Genomic DNA, 19,917 nt, shown 5'->3' with positions numbered 1-19,917 from the left:
AAGATCACAATTTTTTAGGTTAGTTATGAAATTTTCTGTAGACCCTCAAATTATGAGTAATTTAACGAGAATTTTCAAACACTCAAATTCTATTATGTGACGTAATACACATTATGGTGATTAAAATCTAAATATATTCAGTCCTTACTTTGATCATTTCTATGGTTTGGATAGTAATAGTTGCATTTAGGGTAAAAATACGAGTGATGACGTAAGACTTCAGAACTTTCTCCAGAAGTTCTTTGTTCCTACAGTTATTTTTAGTTATATTTGCTTTACATGCTTATATATGTGTTTTAGGGGCTAACATCCTTTTAAGAATCATTTCTGTATAGTCAGAATACATATTAACTGTGGTGTTGATACCACAGAACAGTTATCTGGGCATGATGTTCATCTGTAAAGCTCAGAGAAACAAAAAATATTATTTTTATTAAAAAACCCTTAGTATTACATATGGATGTGCTAAGCTCATTTTGAGTTCTGCCACATGGTAAAGCAATACTGTTTTTTATTTGTATTTATGTGTTTATTGAGACAGGGTCTTGCTCTGTTGCCCAGGCTGGAGTGCAGCATGATGCAATCATGGCTCACTGCAATCTCTGCCTCCCAAACTCCAGCCATCCTCCCACCTCAGCCTCCTAAGTAGCTGGAACTGCAGGTGCATGCCACCACACCTGGCTAATTTTTGTATTTTTGGTAGAGACAGGGTTTCTCCATGTTGCTCAGGGTGGTCTCGAACTCCTGGGCTGAAGCAATCCATGCACCTGGTCCTTGCAAAATATTAGGATTACATATGTGAGCCACTGTGCCTAGTCCGATATTTTTAAACATTTTAATTTATCATTTACTTTTGCTTTTTTGTTTAAAATCTTAAATTTTTTTCAATATTGTTTTTTGTTTACTTACCTGACACCTGCAGCCTAATTTTTGCCATATCTCCCAAAATGTTCTGTGAGTGCAAATATAGGGGTGTGTTAATAGATGTTTGCTTTGTGGGGATTGCAAGGTTTTGGGGAAGCCAGGTTCAAAATATCTTTTACTAAAGGACCTCTTGGAGCCTTAATGCTATTTTCTATTTTTTCCAAATTTGTTTAATAATCTACCAGACAGCATCTCAGAGGATGGTGTCCTTTGGCTTACTCTCTGGGAAATGCTTTGTTGGAAATCTGGAGTTCTGAGTGACTCCCATGTGTTTTCTGCCACAGAGGGAGAAAGGCTGATGTGATCCCTTAGTGGGCAGATGTTAGAGCTCTCTTCTGACAGATTTTTACAAAGTTGATCACAAATATACTTTTATAGTGAGTGGAAGTCCCAGGTTGGGTGTGAAACAGAGTTGTTTATAATTGTGTAAAGTTTCATGTTGTTGCCTTTAAAGCTTCCCTAGACTGTTTTCAATTCGGCAGTAAAATTGTTATAAAAGTACTTCTCTTGTCATAAAACCTCGTGATCAGTTTTGGAAGTTGAATGTTAGGTAACCCAGCCACATATTCACATATCCAAAATAAACACAAGACTGAGAAATAGTAAAGTTTTAACCTTTGTGTCTCTTCCTCACAACACCAGCCTTTTACGAGCTACCAAGCCATAGCTGTTATCTTTTTCATAGTTTAATGTTAAAATATCTTTTTAATGAAACCCTTACTGATCGGGGAGAAAAGACATAACTATTGCGCTTTAGTTTTATGTGCTTGTTTATAAAATTGTGTATGTTTACTCAGTATTCCCATAAGCATTGGAAAAGGAAGACAGGTCATTTTTTGTTCAGAATCTTATTTGAGAGAAAAAAAAAATGATCAAACAAAAGATTTGGAAAAAAATCTGCAAATTCAGGATAAATGTCTAAAAACATTTTTAAATGTGATTATAAAATTGACCAGTATAGCTTTTCAACATTTTGTTGTAAGAATCCCAAGAATTTAAGTTTATGATCTTAGTTTACCACCTACAATAGAGACAAACACATGAAGTTAGGAATAATGCCATTTTCAGTTTTAAAATCCATTACAGTGTCTTCATTCTTTTTTTGCCACAGTGTGTTGTCATTATTCAAATGAGTAATTAGAGTAAGTCAGCTTGTGACCTACCCAAATAAATCTTCTGATTCCTAATAAAGTGTTTTTCATCATACCAAATGCCAGCTATATCAGAGGGGATTAAAAGTACTGAGTACTCCATTGATTATCAAATGCTAAGCATGGACTTAATTTCTCTTTAAAGCAGCAAAAAGTTGCTCTGCCAATAGTGACCTGAAGCCTTCATGAAGTAGGTGGGATCTCAGCTAGGCAGTGAAATGTGAGTGGGGTTTGGTCAGCTGGTGGAAGTTGGAGGAAAATTATTTACGTAGGTGAAAAGTAAACACATTCGGGTATCTAGGAAAAAGAATGAGGTATTCAGAGTATACCAGACCAGTCTGAGCTATAACACAAGAAGGGCAGGATTCATGTAGAAGAGTTGTAGGAAATAGTGCTGCTGTAATATCTTGTACTTATACAGTTCTTATACAGGTTCCATCCACTATTATGGAGGGAATGGTAGTTGAGTTAAATAGTGAAACCCTGGAGCACACAGCCTTTAGGGGAGCTACTAACCTATTTGTATGGTCAGGAAAGACACCTATTTTTCCCTGCTGTCCTCAGCTTCCAGTTATTCTCCTACAGAGTCCCCTAGTCTGTGATCACGTTCAGACGAGAGATTTGTTTTTGTTTTTTCCAGGGTAGGAGGAAGTGGTCACCACTTATACTAAGCAGTCTAGTCTTCTGTTTATAAATGACCAAGGATGGGGAGCCAAATTCTAGAACCTTGACTAATCCTGAGATTCTCCAAGAGAATCCAAGAGAATCTCGAGATTACGCAAGATAGTAAAGTGGTCTCATGTTAGTTGTTTCTACAGCTCTCATCAGAAGCAGACACAGATAATTTTTGTAGGAAAAGCATCTCTAGTTTAAGCCTGTAGGATTCCCAAAGATTAAAAGCAGGCAAGTATGAATTCAGCCAATCATAGCAGTCAAGTAGTCAACCCAATATATTTGAGAATTGCCAGAAATCATGAATAGATATGTTTCCCAAAGACTATAGGTTTTGGAATCATCAGATACAGAACATAGACTTCAGATATTAGAATTGTGAGAAAATAGTTCCATGTGAAATCTAACATAAAGAAAAAAAGAATCATAAAATTGAGCAAGCAGTAAGACCACCAGGAATGATGAGGAAGACCTGAAAAGAAAATGGATGAAATAGAACTTACAGAAATGAAAATATATAGCTGGGTATAGTGGCTCACACTTGTCATCCCTGCGCTTTGGGGGACTGAAGCAAGAGGATGGCTTGAGTCCAGGAGTTTGAGACCAACCTGGGGAACATGGTGAGAACTCGTTTCTATAAAAGATAACTCCCACCCCCCACACCCCCCAAAAATATTAATTGGGTATGGGGCACGTGCCTGTAGTCCCAGTTACTGAGGTGGGAGGTGAGGAGGCTGAGGTAGGAGGATCGTTGGAGCCCAGGAGACCAAGGCTGCACTGAGGCATGTTCGTGCCACTGTAGTCCAGCCTGGGTGACAGAGTGAAACTCTGTCTCAAAATAAAATAAATACAAAATGTAATTGTTGAAGTAAGAAACTCAGTAGATGGATTAGACATCAGAAAAGAGAATTGATTAGACAATTATCTCCAAAAAATAAGTCAGAATGTTACACAGAGAGACATGAGGATGGATGATAGTGCAGAAGTTGGTGAAGTGGAGGCAGGGAGAGAGAGCAGAATGAGGTCTAAAATATGTCATAGTGGAATCCTAGGAGGAGATATTAAAATTATATTAGAAAGTGGCAGAAATAGAAGTTCTAAAGGTTATAGAAGCAAGTCCACATAAATCAGTCACAACAAATGTAAATGGACTAAAGTTACCAGTTAGAAAGATTGAATTAGAAAAACAAAATCCAGCTGTTTTAATCCATCATATTTAAAATATGAGGATACAAAAAGATTGAAAGTTTTTATAAAGAAGAGAGAGTGATGATGATATGCCAGTATACATTAACCAAAAACAAGTGATGTAGTTTTAGTATCAAACAAAATAGGATTTTGGAACAGAAAGCATTAGTAACAATGATGCTTTGATAAAACCATCTGTTAATTAGATGATAAAAGATGATAAAAGTCTGTTAATTAGGAGGATGTAGCAATTTTTGTACTTCATGTACCTATCAAAATGGCCTCAAAATACAGAGGAAAGACTGATAAAACCGCAGGGAGAAATTGACAAGTTTGTTATCATATTTAGAGATTTCAACATACCCTGCTTACCATAAATAAGTTAAACAGAATGTCCATATGTGGATTCGAATAACTATTCAATGGGCATGGTATAACGGACAAATATAGACCTCTGTACCCAATAATTAGATATTATATATTCTTCTCAAGCATATATGGACTATGGGAGAAAAATTAATTATATAGTAATCCATAAAGCAAGTCAGAAGATTTAAAAACAATTGGTAGCACATACCATATAATTTATAATTTAAATATGAAGCAATTAGGGTTAGAAGGCAATACTGAAGAGATTAACAAAAATCTACATGAATTTGGAAATTAAACACCCTTGTAAATCATGGTTTAAAAAATCAAATTAAATTTTTTAATGCTTGGAACTGAAGCATAATTAAAATACTAAATTTTTATCTATTCCTCTCTCTCCCCCTCTTCCTATCTGGAACATTCACGAAGCTAATCTTTTTCAATGAACACCTCAAATACTGAAAAGTAGAAAAAGGACAGATGTTATTCTCAGATCTTAGTTAAATCTATAAGTTAATAACAAAACCAGAAAACAAATACTTGTGGAATTTTAAAACTCATGCAAACAGCCCTTAGCTCAAATAGGGATTTGAAATTAAAACAGCAGAATACCTAGAGAATAGCAGTAATGCAATTATTACTTACTAGAGACTAAAGGAGAGCTCTGAGGAACATTCATTGCCTTAAAATCCTTATGTCATTAAGAATGAAAATGAATAAAGCCTCTTAACTCATTGTCAGAAAGGACAATCAAAAAACCTGAAGGAAAGAAGGGGGAGATTATTAAAGACATACATGCAGAAATCAGTGAGTTAGAAAAATAGAAAGGGCTAAATCCCCATTACAGTAAAGCCTCTGCAGAAACATTCCTTTAACTTGGGCTTTGCGTACCTTGCTACTGATGATGGAGACTGGGAAAGGCCAACATTCTTATTTTCTCCTTGTATTTTGTGTGATGGGCAGTAGGGTTGGGAAGTGACTGCTTCACAATCATTTCGGAGTTTCAGTGTATTTGTACTTTTTATGCATAGTTTGTCTCTGAATCTTTTATTTTTGTCCTTTTTGTGAAAATACAGACTAAAAAAACACTTTTTCATTGATGTTAAGAAAAACGTGTTACTACACATTTTATATCTTAGTTTTTTAGGCACATTATGGCAGGGCTTTACTATTTTAAAGAACTCTTAGAAGTTGAAAAGGACTACCCTGTAGAAAAATGGGAAAAGTGCTTACGTAAATGTAATGTCATTTTTTTTTTTAAAAAAAAAAAGGGAAAAGGGGCCAGGTGCAGTGGCTCACACCTGTCATCCCAGCACTTTGGGAGGCCGAGGCGGGTAGATCGTGAGGTCAGGAGATCGAGATTACCCTGGCCAACATAGTGAAGCCCTGTCTCTACTGAAAATACAAAAATTAGCTGGGTGTGGTGGTGGGCGTCTGTAGTCCCAGCTACTCAGGAGGCTGAGGCAGAATTGTTTGAACCCCGGGAGGCAGCGGCTGCAGTGAGCCAAGATTGCACCACTGTACTCCAGCCTGGCGACAGAGAGAGACTTTGCCTCAAAAAAAAAAAAAAAAAAAAAGGGAAAAAGGATATTAAGTCTGTTTACAGAAACATAAATAAATGGCTCATGAACATAATAATGGAGACAAGCTCAGTCTCACTCAATAATATAAATACAAATGAAAACTATACTAGGAGTCCATCTTCCATTTAGAATATTGTCAAAAATCACAAAGGTTTGAAGTACTGTGTTGGTACCTCAAACCTTACAGACCAGTGTCTGTAAGCATGCAACTCTTTGTGAGGGAAAGCAGGGGGCAGTGGCTAATAACAATTGGCTATGCACGAATATTCTTCTATAATCTTACAGAAGAACATACAAGAATAGTGGTTAACTTGTGTGGAGGAAGGAGAATGAATGAGAGGAAACTGGGTGGTTTGAGGACAAGAGTAGAAGGGAGAGTTTTCACTTAGGATGTAGACATTTTTGAGTGTTGTACTGTGTGAATTTATTACGCAAAAAATTTTGGGACATAATATAGTAGATACATGCGTACCGCTACAGAGAATGCTGATGGTATATTAATTGGAAGTTAAGGTACAGGTTGGTTGTACTTACAGTGACAAAATTAACCCTCGATTTAGCTCCTTAAAAAGATTGTATATTTTTAGGGCCAGGCGCAGTGGCTCATGCCTGCAATCCCAGCACTTTGGGAGGCCGAGGCAGGTGGATCACCTGAGGTCAGGAAGGAGTTTCAGACCAGCCTGACCAACGTGGCGAAACCCCATCTCTACTAAAAAGTGAAACTCCATCTCAAAAAAAAAAAAAAAAAATTGTATATTTTTACCAAAAGAGAACTCCTTTAGTAATGGCTTGGTGCCAATTATGGGCATTCTTTAGATTTCTTTTCTTTGTTTTTTTTTTTTGAGCCGGAGTCTCGCTCCGTCGCCCAGGCTGGAGTGCAGCGGTGCGATCTCGGCGCATTGCAAGCTCCGCCTTCCGGGTTCCCGCCATTCTCCGGCTTCCGCCTCCAGAGTAGCTGGGACTACAGGCGCCCGACACCGCGCCCGGCTGTTTTTGTATTTTTAGTAGAGACGGAGTTTCACCTTGTTAGCCACGATGGTCTCGATCTCCTAACCTCGCGATCCGCCTGCCTCGGCCTCCCAAAGAACTGCGATTACAGGCGTGAGCCGCCGCGCCCCAGCCATTCTTTAGATTTCTAACTTAAAATGTCATTCCTATGTGTAGTCATGGAAACTTAGTATCTTCTTATCTGAAAGTAATATTTTGTAGTTTTAATAGAATTTATGAGGGAGTTTGGTTTTATTAACATCCAGATAGCGTCCTTTAACTTGATTCCTCAATATGGAGATAGACTCTAGAACCAGAAAGCTTTGTAGTTGTCCAGTGGTAGGAAGACTTATAAAAATGAACTGTGAGATTTGTTGATGTTTATTGGGGTACAATTTTGGTTTTGTTATTCTTATAAAAATGTAGAGAATAATTGAGAAATAAGACTATTAAGTTAAAATTGGTTTTGAAATGGAAATATTCAGTTTCCTGTGTACTTTTAGGCACAGTGGTAATGCATTCATACATTGTAATAATTTTCACCTAATTTTGATTTAACATGTGTCTCTTTCAGAATCCATATAATCTTAGGAAGAGCCCAACAATCCTGTTATTCCATTGTACAGATACATGAGAAAAATAGTATGTTTAATACAATGTGTTTATTGACATTTAGGACGTTTCATATAAGGTACTTGATATGGTTTGGCTGTGGAATCTCAACTTGAATTGTATCTCCCAGAACTCCCACATGTTGTGGGAGGGACCCAGCAGGAGGTAATTGAATCACGGGGCCGGTCTTTCCCATGCTATTTTCGTGGTAGTGAGTAAGTCTCACGAGACCTGATGGGTTAATCACGGGTTTCCGCTTTTGCTTCTTCCTCATTTTTCTCTTACTGCCACTGTGTAAGAAGTGCCTTTCGCCTCCTGCCATGATTCTGAGGCCTCCCCAGCCATGTGGAACTGTAAGTCCGATTAAACCTCTTTTTCTTCCCAGTCTCGGGTATGTCTTTTATCAGCAGCATGAAAACGAACTAATACCGTATTGATATTTACCCTGTTTTAGTTTTCTGTTTTTGCTTTAGTTTCTTAAAAAAGTAGTTACCGTAGTGAAAAATTTTAACTTGTGCTGCATACAAAATATTTTAACGAATCTTTAACACTGCTTCAGTCAAAATCTTGGTATCCTGTAAACTTAACCTAGGTATCTCCAAGTCAGAATCAATATATATATATTTTTAAGTGCCTTAATGAATGACCCACTCTACTTACTCGAAATCAATGGTCTTAGGTTAGGAATTGAGTTAAAGGCAACTCTTTATAGATGGAGTTCTCGTTGTAACTGGGTAAATGCAATCAGAATCGTGACTCGCTGTTTCTGAAACATCTTCAGACTATACTTAATACTTTTGACAGTCTTACATATTTATCTATTCAAGTAAGAATAGTTTAATTTCAGTATATACTTGAGTATTGAATTGTAAATTTTTTAAAGTTAAATCAAAAATGTCTTTCATAAATGTAGTGGTCTTTAAATTTTTCTTATACCTTACTCACAGTGCATGTTTTGAGTTTTTGTCTCTAACAGTGAGATTTTAAAAAAAACAACTAGACTTGAAATAATTTCATAAATAACAAGACAAGAAATAATTTTATAAAGCCGTTTAAAATCATGTAGAACATATTTTTATATGCCATATTATACTTTGCACTAAAATTGTTTCTCTGTCTCCTTGTTTTACAAGGTTTTCTTTTACTAAGTAAATGAACCCATCACATTTTCTACATTATTTGGTGGGGGATCAAGGCAAAAAGGAGGTGGGGGCGCTTTTGGCAGGGTGAGGAGAAGTAGGACATGTATATAGAATTTTTAAAAAAGGTTCCAGGTAAATCTCTAAGTAGAATGATTTTGTCCCCTGTACTTCCATTTCATTTATTCCCAGAGCCGTTGCATGGACATTAACAGAAAACAAATAAGTAATCACTCTGCTAAGCTTTCCTATATTGACCTCAATGCACAAATGTTTCATTTGTTATCTTCCATTTGATGCAAGAACTGTGCTTGCAAATAAAATGTCAATGAGCTTGTTAAGCAAACAGAAAACGGAACTTACCTGTAATTAGAAGTTAACAAGCTTTTGAAAATATATTAGTTGACAAGGAAGTCAAGAAAAAGAGGATAATAATAAAATATATCAAAACAAAGGTAAATTAAAAATGGAGGAATTTTCTAAATTAAACTCAAGGCTGCCAGATTAGAAAGACAATATAAATGTAATACAATCTCTTTTCCATTAATGTTTAAAACTTGTCCTATACTGACCTGTAAATTTGCCCCACTGATGAAATGGAATCTGAAAGTCGGGATACAGATACTCTGGGAAGAACTGCTCCAGATCAGCTCAAAAAAGATACATACTATTAACGGGGGAAATATTGTGAACTGCAGTCTTTAATAGATAACATTGATCAAAACATTCCTGTGGGTAAATTACATAAAATACGTTTCTCACCAACAAAAGCCTCTATAAATTTTAGACTAATCTGATGACAATTTAGCTTATTTTTTAAAATGTGTAATGATATCAAGAAATGCCACCATAAAGGCCTGAATACAGTCTCTGAGCTTAAGATCTTCCCCATCTTCACCTCCGTTTCACATTTGGTTGTACATATATTTGAGAGAGCTTCACTCATTTGTTTTGGGAGTAGTCTATAAGCTTGGACGTTTCTTGACGGCAAGAATCAAACCTTTTACAGCTTCTAGCATGCCTCTGTGCACCCCACAGATCCTCAATAAATAATGTTACCCTACTTTGTCATAAAATATAGGACATACTTAGCTGTACAGCACAGTGTGATTTGATCACACCCAACCTATGAGTGGATAATAACAGCACTGAATCTGTTTAAAAACAACATTTTCTATTCCCTTTTCATCTGCATGGTATATTCGTTTGGTTTCTAGTAATGTTGGCTCTATCCGTATGTTTTTAGATAGTAGTACAAACTATGTTGTGCCTAAGTAAAATTATACCAAAAATTTTTATGGGGAAAAGCTAATGCGGTGCTCTTAATTTTAGGATTTTAGACATTTGAAAATATAAATTTTCAAATGAGATACTGGACAGTGAGAGGTTTATTTTGGAGGCTGCAGGAAATTGAAGTATCGGGGTAAGACTGATAGGCTCCTTTGGCTACTTGTGTATGGGGTTAGGGAGAATACACAAGTTTACAAAATCTAATAAATTCTCTCAGTGCTTAGTTTTGTGACTTTACAAAAACTGGAATTATTTTTTCCTAGCTCTCAGTGGAGAAATATAAGCTGTGAGTTTAACATCATGTTTACTGTGCTTTGGCCAGGATTTTGCAAGCTTTTGTGGAAAAAATTATATTGCTTTCCTTATCCTGTTTGTCACATATATATATCAATATGCTTCCTTGTATTTTGCTATAGTAAACTGTATCTTGCCTATAGAGACATAAGTCAGAGTGAATTAAAAGAAATCTTTACTCTGAGGTGGAAGCGTTGTCTAATGGACCGTATGTTTAAGCTTTGTTAATAAATCACACTAGAGCCCAGCGCAGCAGTGTGCGCCTGTAATCCCAGCCACCTGGAGGGCTGAGGCAGGAGGATGGCTTGAACCTAGGAGTTCAAAACCAGCCTGGACAACATAATGAGACCCCATCTCAGTCAATCAAGCAACCAATCAATTCCACTAAAAAGAGCAAGATCTTAAAACTGTTCTAACAAATGTCTGGGTGTCTAAAGCAATGAAAATAGTTTATGACAGAGTTACAGCAGTCATCAGAGAAAAACCCTGGACAAATTACAAATGTGTACCAGTTGTGAATTGCTATGACTGCAATTGAAAACCAAAGTTATTTTTGTACAGTCTTCTTGGGTGTATTTGTGTTTAGTAATAACTTGTTTGCAAATTTAGAGGACTCTAGCTATGATTTCTTAGAGACTTTGAACTTGAGGAGCTCACCGTTTAATAGAAGAGAGAACTAGAAACCAAGGTTAAATGTAGAGAGTGAGGTTCTGCAGTACAGGGTGTATGCAGGGTGCAGAAGCACTATGGCATCGTGTTCTGGCCTCATCTTCTACTGCTCTAGACTTCCTGAAGTGCCATGTCCTGAACCTATCTTTTTTTCCCACTATCTGAACCTCTCTCTGTAGGTGCCATTCTCTCTCCTTGCAAGCCTTTTCCACAACTTATGTGCCTGGTAAGTTCTATTTCCAAAATCTTCTTGAAGCCTGCCTCTACCTCATCCAAATAATTGTTTTGTCTACTTCTCTGTTATTTCCTTATAAATAATTACATTCAGGCCGGGCGCGGTGGCTCAAGCCTGTAATCCCAGCACTTTGGGAGGCCGAGACGGGCAGATCACGAGGTCAGGAGATGGAGACCATCCTGGCTAACACAGTGAAACCCCGTCTCTACTAAAAAAATACAAAAAACTAGCCGGGCGTGGTGGCGGGCGCCTGTAGGCCCAGCTACTCGGGAGGCTGAGGCAGGAGAATAGCGTAAAACTGGGAGGTGGAGCTTGCAGTGAGCTGAGATCCGGCCACTGCACTCCAGCCTGGGCGACAGAGCGAGACTCCGTCTCAAAAACAAAAACAACAACAACAAAAAAGAAGTACTAAACCCTTGTTCCCAGGGAAAATAGGCACATATATACATATCTCACATAGGTTATAATCTTAATTCCTAAAAACAACTCATCCTGGTAGATTGAATTTTCTTTATTTACAAAAGAATAAAGGAAGTACAGAAGCGTTAAGTGATTTGCTTGAGGCTGCTTCACTAACAGGTGCCAGAGTTAAGATTCAGACTTCGTCCAATTGGTCCCAGAGCCAGAGCTTCTTGCACTACCCTGCACTGCCCTCTGCTGTCTCTATCCTTGGGTCATATTTGTATGAGAGCTGAAACAAGAAGGCTCAGGGTCACCTTAGTTGACCTTAGCTTGGGACGTGTGCAAGGAGTGACAAATTTTTCACTACTATGTGTATATTCATGAATCACCTGGAAAGCTCCACAAGTATTAATTTGGAGATTACAAACACATTTTAGTAAGTAAGCAAATTTGCAAATATAGGATTCACAAATAATGAGCATCAACTGTATTTGTAAAGTGACTGCTAGGGTCTGGTTCATGATAACCCTTTCCCCCAACAATGTGGAATGTTTCTTTAGCTTCTTTGATAGTTCATTCATTTATTCATTCATATTTTTATTAAACACTTACATTAAGCCAGATTCTGCTGTAAACTGCGGTGAACAAGCTAGAGATTAAGGTCCTGCCCTGTGGATTTTATATTACAGTAAGAAAGACAGAGAGCTAAGTCTGGAGCTCGGGGGAAGTAGACAGTCACTTGACCAAGGTGAAATCTGGTGTGCCCCTTCCTACTTCACATCCCCAGACATACTTCCAGAACGTTTCTGTTCTGTTCTTGGGTATAAACTCTTCCTTTTGAGCCTCTTTCCACTGATGCATGTCAACCTCTACTTGTCTTTTGTTTATTTTGAGGCCACTTGCCCATGTTACTGGCAGGGTATTGCAGAAGAATCATGCCGACTTGCTCTTTGAATTCTGGTTCTGCTACCTACCAACTGAATTGCTTTGGTCCAGCTCTTGGACTTCTGAGCCTATTTCCTAATTTCAGAAGTGGTGATATGATGTGTTAGACCCTGATGGGTTGCAATGAAGAGGCACACACATATCATCTTTGGTAAGGAGGGCTGAATGTAAACTTGGATGGGAAGTCATCTAAGTAGCCATATTGTTTCTTGGCCCTAGTACTTTCAAAATGTCACAGAACTTTAATTTAGCAGTATATAGGGTAGGATTTGAGGTCTGAAGACCTGCCCTCTTTTCCTTTGTTCACCCAACATTTCTATTTTCCAAGAGAAGAGTATCTGATTGGATTAGCCTGTCACCTCCTAAAAACGGAAGGCCCCTATTGGAGAGAATTTTGAGCCATGCCATGTTCTTGGTGATTGATCTCCCTTAAATTCAACCTCTATGTTGTCCTTAGCTGAAACACTGAGCCTTGGTCCAGTTACTTGTGGCCAAACAAGTAAGGTTGGTTTTATGTATTATTGGTCACATGGATATGCTACAGATATGCTTTTTGTGTATGCTACAGTTGCACAATAGTTGTATGACTATAGCATATTCAGAAAGAACCATTAGGAGACAGTTTCTTTAGAAGACAATTGAGAGTATAACAAACTCTAGCGGTCCTAGAGTTTCATGGCCTTCTGTCCAAATACTTATCTAATATGATCATAGATAATTGTTAATAAAGCATCTAACAAGGTGATTGACACATGTCAAATATTCAATGCATTTCCCTTTTGGTATTGTAGTTAATACTATAGTGTGGTTATTACTTGTTAATATGGCTGTTTTTCCATACTAGACCATGAGCTCTATGAGGGCAGTTTCTACAGTTTCATCTTTCTATCCTAGACACTTAGTTCAGTGCCTGATACATAGTAATAGAGGCACAAACATTTCAAGAGTTAAGGAATTCTCAAGTCTTACTGAAAGAATGGGAGGATATAAAGGTTTCCCAGAGAAGGTGTTATTTAAGCTGATTGTTTAAGGATGAGTAGGAATTCTTTCTAGATGAATAAAACCTTGAGACATCATTCCCAGCAGAGACCAGCAGGTGCAAAGACACAGAGATATAGATAGGGTGAAGTTTACCAAACACTCCTAGATTTAAAAATACCAAAAAGAAAACAATCAAAATCAAAAATTAAAATTAAAAATCACCTACAGAAAAAACTATGAATGGGCTTGGCCAGAGAGCATGTCACAGTTGATTTAACTATGGCCGTAGATACTCAGTAACGGATGGAAGTTTTGGGGGAAGAGCATAACATTCTCAGGTTGTTGGCAGAGTATCTAGAACAATTTAGAAATACAGGTATTGAATTCTGGGAAAGATGACACTGTAGGGAATCATTTCCTTCTCTGTGTAGGAGGCATGTATGTTCAAGGTCACACACTGTTCAAGGTCGCACATTGCTCAAAGAGACCATGAGCAATCAAGGGAGACAGATGGGCGAGTACCTGGTTATCATGTGACAAGTGAGGTAATACAGATATGAAGAAAATGCTATCTGAAAATGAAGAAGGAATAATTAGTAATATATGGAGTGCTAGGGAAAGGTTTCTCAAATGAAGCTGGCTGGGCATGATGGCTCACACTTGTAATACCAGCACTTTGGGAGGCAGAGGTGGGAGGATCCAGCAGGGTCTAGGAGTTCACGACCAACTTGGTTGACTGAGCAAGACCCTGCCTGTCTATATCGAAAAAAAATTTTTAAATGAAGTGATATTTGAACACTCTGGAACACTATGCAAATATAGGACAGACTGAAAGAATATATCCAGCTTAGTTTGAATTAACATTTTTAGAAATTTTACATTGCAAAAATTGTACATATTCACTGTTGTGAAATTAGAATTGATAAACAAGGAGGGGGGATCTACAAAGCACTCCGTAGGTCCAACATACTGAGATAATGCTTAATGCTTTGATGGATTTATTTTATACTTTCTACGCATATGCATGTATTGTATACATACATATGCATTGTTAAATAGAAATTGTTATGCTGGGTGTTCTGTTTATCCATTTATTTTATGAAATACATCCTCAAAGAGTACATTTGCTTTGCTCAGGGGAGTCTTTTGCTACATTCTGCTGTACATAATGAAAACTAAAAAAGGAGTTAACTTTCCAGCCTTGTGATCTTGTGCTGATTTAAATAGAGGCTTCATCAAAGGCACATTCAGAAATGAACTTGGTGTGTGGGTGGTTATCCTTGGCATTATTGTTTGTGATAGTATGATGAGGATGGCTTCAGTGTCTGCCAACAGGGAACAGGTTAAATAAACTGTGGTACATCCAAACAATGGAATACTGTGTAGTTGTAAAGAAGAATGAGAAAGACCTATGTACTCAGGTAGAAGAACTCAGATATATTGTGTGGTTTTTAAAAAGGAACAAAGAATGGTATGGTATATATGGTATGCTGCTTTTTGTGTTGAGAGATAAGAGCAGAATAAGAATATACATCTGTATTTGCGAATGTAAATTCTGAAATGATACATGAGAAACCGATTAAAAGTGTTTGGCTGTGGAGGGAGAATAGGATATGAATGGGATTTTGCCACATACTTTTGTAGTTATATTTTTAAATTTTTCGAACTATGTGTTTGTATGCATTACCCCTTTAAGAATAAGTGAATGAAGGAATGAAGTGAGATTATGGAAAAAGGATCTAAGGGGCTGCCCATCTTTTTAGTACCCAGTGAATATTAAAACATAGCAATAGCAGCAAAAATTGGAAGAGTAACCCCAGGAAGGTGGGGAGTCAGCCTTTCCTTTGTCTTTGCCTCAATTTCATATATATTAAAAAACACTGAGAACAATAAAACAATTTAAAACAAAAATGTTTCCAGACATTTTAAAATAAAAGGAAGATGGGGCAGCTTCGTGTAGTGTACATTCCAAAAATTGACTGAATGACCTCAAGAGGCAGGGATTCTACCTCTCGAGCCTACATGGGATACATACATGAGAAAAAGTAAGAAAAGAAAATTTAAATATAAATAAATAAAAATAACACTTCTTCTTGATTATAAAGGAAATCACGTTCTGTAATAATTTGGATGACAAAATATAAAGAAACATTAATTTTGTCAGTCAAAACATTCTGGTTTGTTGCTTTTTATACTTTATGCATATAAACATTGTAAAAAGTAGAATCATAATATATAATCTTTTGTCACTTACTATATTTTGGGCATGTTTCTATGGCAATAAATATATCCTGGTATCATCATTTTTAATGGCTGGATGTATATTAAGTTAATCATTGCACCTCAGAGGTGAATTTCCTCATATGTACATTTTAATGGACTCGAGCAAGCATTTTACGACTGAATTCATAGAAGTAGAATTTCTGGAGGAAAATAATATAAAACAGTTTTAGGGATTTTAATAGAAATTTTCAAATTATCGTGCAGGAAATTTGGTTCAGTTTATACTCCCACCAACAGAGACAGAGCTCTAACTTCCCCCTTCCATTTGCCATCTTTCCTGGTCTTTAAGCAGAAAATCTCATTGTTTTCATTACATTTCTTTGATTTCTAGTGCTTTTGAATCTTTTATATGCTTACTGGCTGTTTTTGTTCTTGTGGAAAGTGTCTGTTTCTCCATTGCCCATTTTCTGTTGGAAACCATTTGTTTTCTTCTGAGTAATTTTATGAAATTAAAAAATAATTTTATCTTTTAAAATCATATTTCTGAGTAATTTTAAAGTTTTCTTTATGGACTGGGGATATCAACCTTTTTTCTGTCACCGAGGTTACAAAAACTTTCTCCTACTAAGTAATTTGTTGTTTAGCTTTATTTTTTCTTTCCTCTTTTAGCTACCCAGGCTCCAAAATCACACTTTATTTATTTATTTATTTATTTATTTATTTAGTTATTTAGTTTTGAGACAGAGTATGGTTCTGTTGCCCAGGCTGGAGTGCAGTGGCATGATCTCGGCTCACTGCAACTTCTGCCTCATAGGTTCAAGTGATTCTTCTGCCTTAGTCTCCTGAGTAGCTGGGATTACAGGCACCCGCCACCACACCTGGCTAATTTTTGTATTTGTAGTAGAGGCGGTGTTTCACCATGTTGGCCAGTCTGGTCTCAAACTCCTGAACTCAGGTAATCAGCCTGCCTCAGCTTCCTGAAGTGCTGGGATTACAGACATGAGCCACTGTGCCTGGCCACATTTCACTTAATTTTTTTTTTTTTTTTTTTTTGAGACGGAGTCTCGCTCTGTCACCCAGGCTGGAGTGCAGTGGCCGGAATTTTTTTTTTTTTTTAAGAGGAGTTTCACTCTTGTTGCCCAGGCTGGACTGCAGTGGTGTGATCTCAGCTCACTGAAACCTCCCCCTTCCAGGTTCAAGTGATTCTCCTGCCTCAGCCTCCTGAGTAGCTAGGATTATAGGCATGCACCACCACGCCCAGCTAATTTTGTATTTGTATTAGAGATGGGGTTTCTCCATGTTGGTCAGGCTGGTCTCTCGAACCTCCGACCTCAGGTGATCCACCCACCTCGGCCTCCCAAAGTGCTGGGATTACAGGTGTGAGCCACCACGCCCTGCCATTTCACTTAATTCTTATCCTGCTGAATGAAAGTGTTTTAACTTAGTGATTTTAGTGTAAACAGGAGCAGGACAGAATGTAATTATCTAGGTCTCGCTCTGTCACCCAGGCTAGAGTGCAGTGGCATGATCGTAGCTACAGCAGCCTCGAACTCCTGGGCTCAAGCGATTTTCCCACCTCAGACTCCCGAGTAGCTAGGACTACAGGCGTGTGCCACCAGGCTTAGCTAATTTTTAATTTTTTTCGTAGAGATGCGAATTCGCTATGTTGCCCAGGCCAGTCTTGAACTCCTGACTCCAAGTAATCCTCCCACTTTAGCTTGCCAAAGTGCTGGGATTACAGGTATGAACTACTGCTTCTGGCTGAGAGTTTACTTTTGTTTGCTAGTGGTGTTTTTGGTATCTTTTCATATTTGAGGCTTTAGTGCTAGTTCTGAAGTATTACACTCACCATCTGAAGTTTACAGGACTTCTGTTTTAATATTAACAACTTTAGTTCTGCATCTTTGCAAGTATACACAATATGCCTACCAGGACTCTGCTTTGTATCAGTCAAAAGCAAGAAGTAATAAAGTAAAACTTTGCCTGGCTAGAGGCTTTGAAAGAATGAACCAAAAGGCCGGGCGCGGTGGCTCAAGCCTGTAATCCCAGCACTTTGGGAGGCCGAGACGGGCGGATCACGAGGCAGGAGATCGAGACCATCCTGGCTAACACAGTGAAACCCCATCTCTACTAAAAATACAAAAAATTAGCCGGGCGAGGTGGCGGCGCCTGTAGTCCCAGCTACTCGGGAGGCTGAGGCAGGAGAATGGCGTAAACCCCGGAGGCGGAGCTTGCAGTGAGCCGAGATCGCGCCACTGCACTCCAGCCTGGGCGACAGAGCGAGACTCCGCCTCAAAAAAAAAAAAAAAAAACAAACAACAAAAAAAAAGAATGGAATATTCTGGTTTAATTCTATTAACTTGGAAGTATGAAGGTGAAAAAAAATCAAAACTTTAATTTCCTGTTGAATGCAATTTGAAAATACAGCCAGTGATCCACTTTTCTTCTCTAGGAAGTTTGGACATTCAGATCTACTTGGTCTTTTATTATAGAACTCCTAGTGTGCCTTAGACTTATACTGTGAAGGTCCCTTTCTAAAACTTTAGATGTAGGAGGATGTAAGTGGTATTGTGTAAGATCAGACTGGATAAGAACAGATACCTGTAAATATACTTTTTAGATTAAATCTCTGATTGACACTTGTTTTCTTTTTTTTTTTTTTTTTTTTTTGAGACGGAGTCTTGCTCTGTCACCCAGGCTGGAGTGCAGTGGCCAGATCTCGGCTCACTGCAAGCTCCGCCTCCCGGGTTCACGCCATTCTCCTGCCTCAGCCTCCCGAGTAGCTGGGACTACAGGCACCCGCCACCTCGCCCGGCTAGTTTTTTTGTAATTTTTAGTAGAGACGGGGTTTCACCGTGTTCGCCAGGATGGTCTTGATCTCCTGACCTTGTGATCCGCCCGTCTCGGCCTCCCAAAGTGCTGGGATTACAGGCTTGAGCCACCGCGCCCGGCCGACACTTGTTTTCTTGTTTAACTTATTAAACACATTAGCTGGAGGGTGGGAGTAGGAAGGAGATTTATGTCTTTTAATTGCATGTCTTCCTTTCATATAAAGACAACATGTAGTATCCCTGGCTTTGAGCCTACAGAAGGAAACACATTTTTCTACCTGCTGTATGCCAGAGGTTCCTGAACACCTGCGGGGCTTATTGCAGCACAGATTGCTAGGCCCTACTCCAGAGTTTCTGATTCATCAGGTCTGGGGTGGGGCCTGAGAATTTGCATTTATAAAAAGTTCTCAGGTGATGCTGGTGGTGTTGGTCCAGAGACTACATTTTTGAGAACCATTCTTGTATACTAACTGTAAATTGTAGAACTCTAGAAGAAAGCTTAGTTTGGTCTGGGACAAGAAGCACACAGGTTATGGAGCAAATCATGAAAGATTGAACCCTTGATCCCAGCCTAGTGTGGAATTCAGGTAACAAGCAATACACAGTGACATAACACAACTCTTGGTTTTCATGATTACAAGTCATAGCCAAGTATCGAGTGAGAAATTCAGTTTCATTTGCAAGGTTTGGAGAGGCCAGGTGATTCTCGTCAAATAGGATTTAGTGATTAACCCCTTGAGAGTAGGAGTTATTTATGTCCTTTTTCTCTCCCCCATCACTTAGCATTTAGCCTTACTTTAGAAGGACCTTGTACTTTTTTTTAAACTGGTAAAGAGCTTTGAGTGCTTATTAAATTGAAAACTGTGTTTTTAAAGATATTAGACATGTTTCTTACTTAAAAAGTCTTAACAATAATGTAGGAGAATAAAATAATCTTTTTCCAAAAAAGAGAAATCATTGTGATTATTTTATCTTATTGGAATGTTGGATAATACAGTCTGCTGCATTAATCATCAAGCGTGCTATGGGTTTTCCACTTTTATAGGATTTGTACCACAATTGAGGTAATACTGGTAATTCTTGTGCTCCATTTGAAGATGAATAATAAAGGCCAAAATCAAAGACCTGGCATAGAAGCTGTATAATGAAGATAGCTCTGAAGGAACACATATACACACACATAGACACACATGTATATAAAGTACGTGCAGATTTTCTTTTTAAGTTTTAAAGTTTTAAAAGTGAAAGCCAGCCCTGCCCCTCTCCTGGAGTGGGCAGGGACAGCAGTTGCCTGTGCAGCTTTCCTTGTGAAACCACAGGTCCCTCTGGCCACACTGCCACCTAGCCATGTCTCCTTTCCCTTTTTTTTCCCTTTTACCTCCTTTCTCATTGACCAATGGGCTTGGAGCATTGAGGCCATGC

Source organism: Theropithecus gelada, chromosome 7a, assembly GCF_003255815.1.
Source record: "Theropithecus gelada isolate Dixy chromosome 7a, Tgel_1.0, whole genome shotgun sequence".
NCBI lineage: Eukaryota > Metazoa > Chordata > Mammalia > Primates > Cercopithecidae > Theropithecus > Theropithecus gelada.
Note: the sequence above shows the minus strand (reverse complement) of the source record.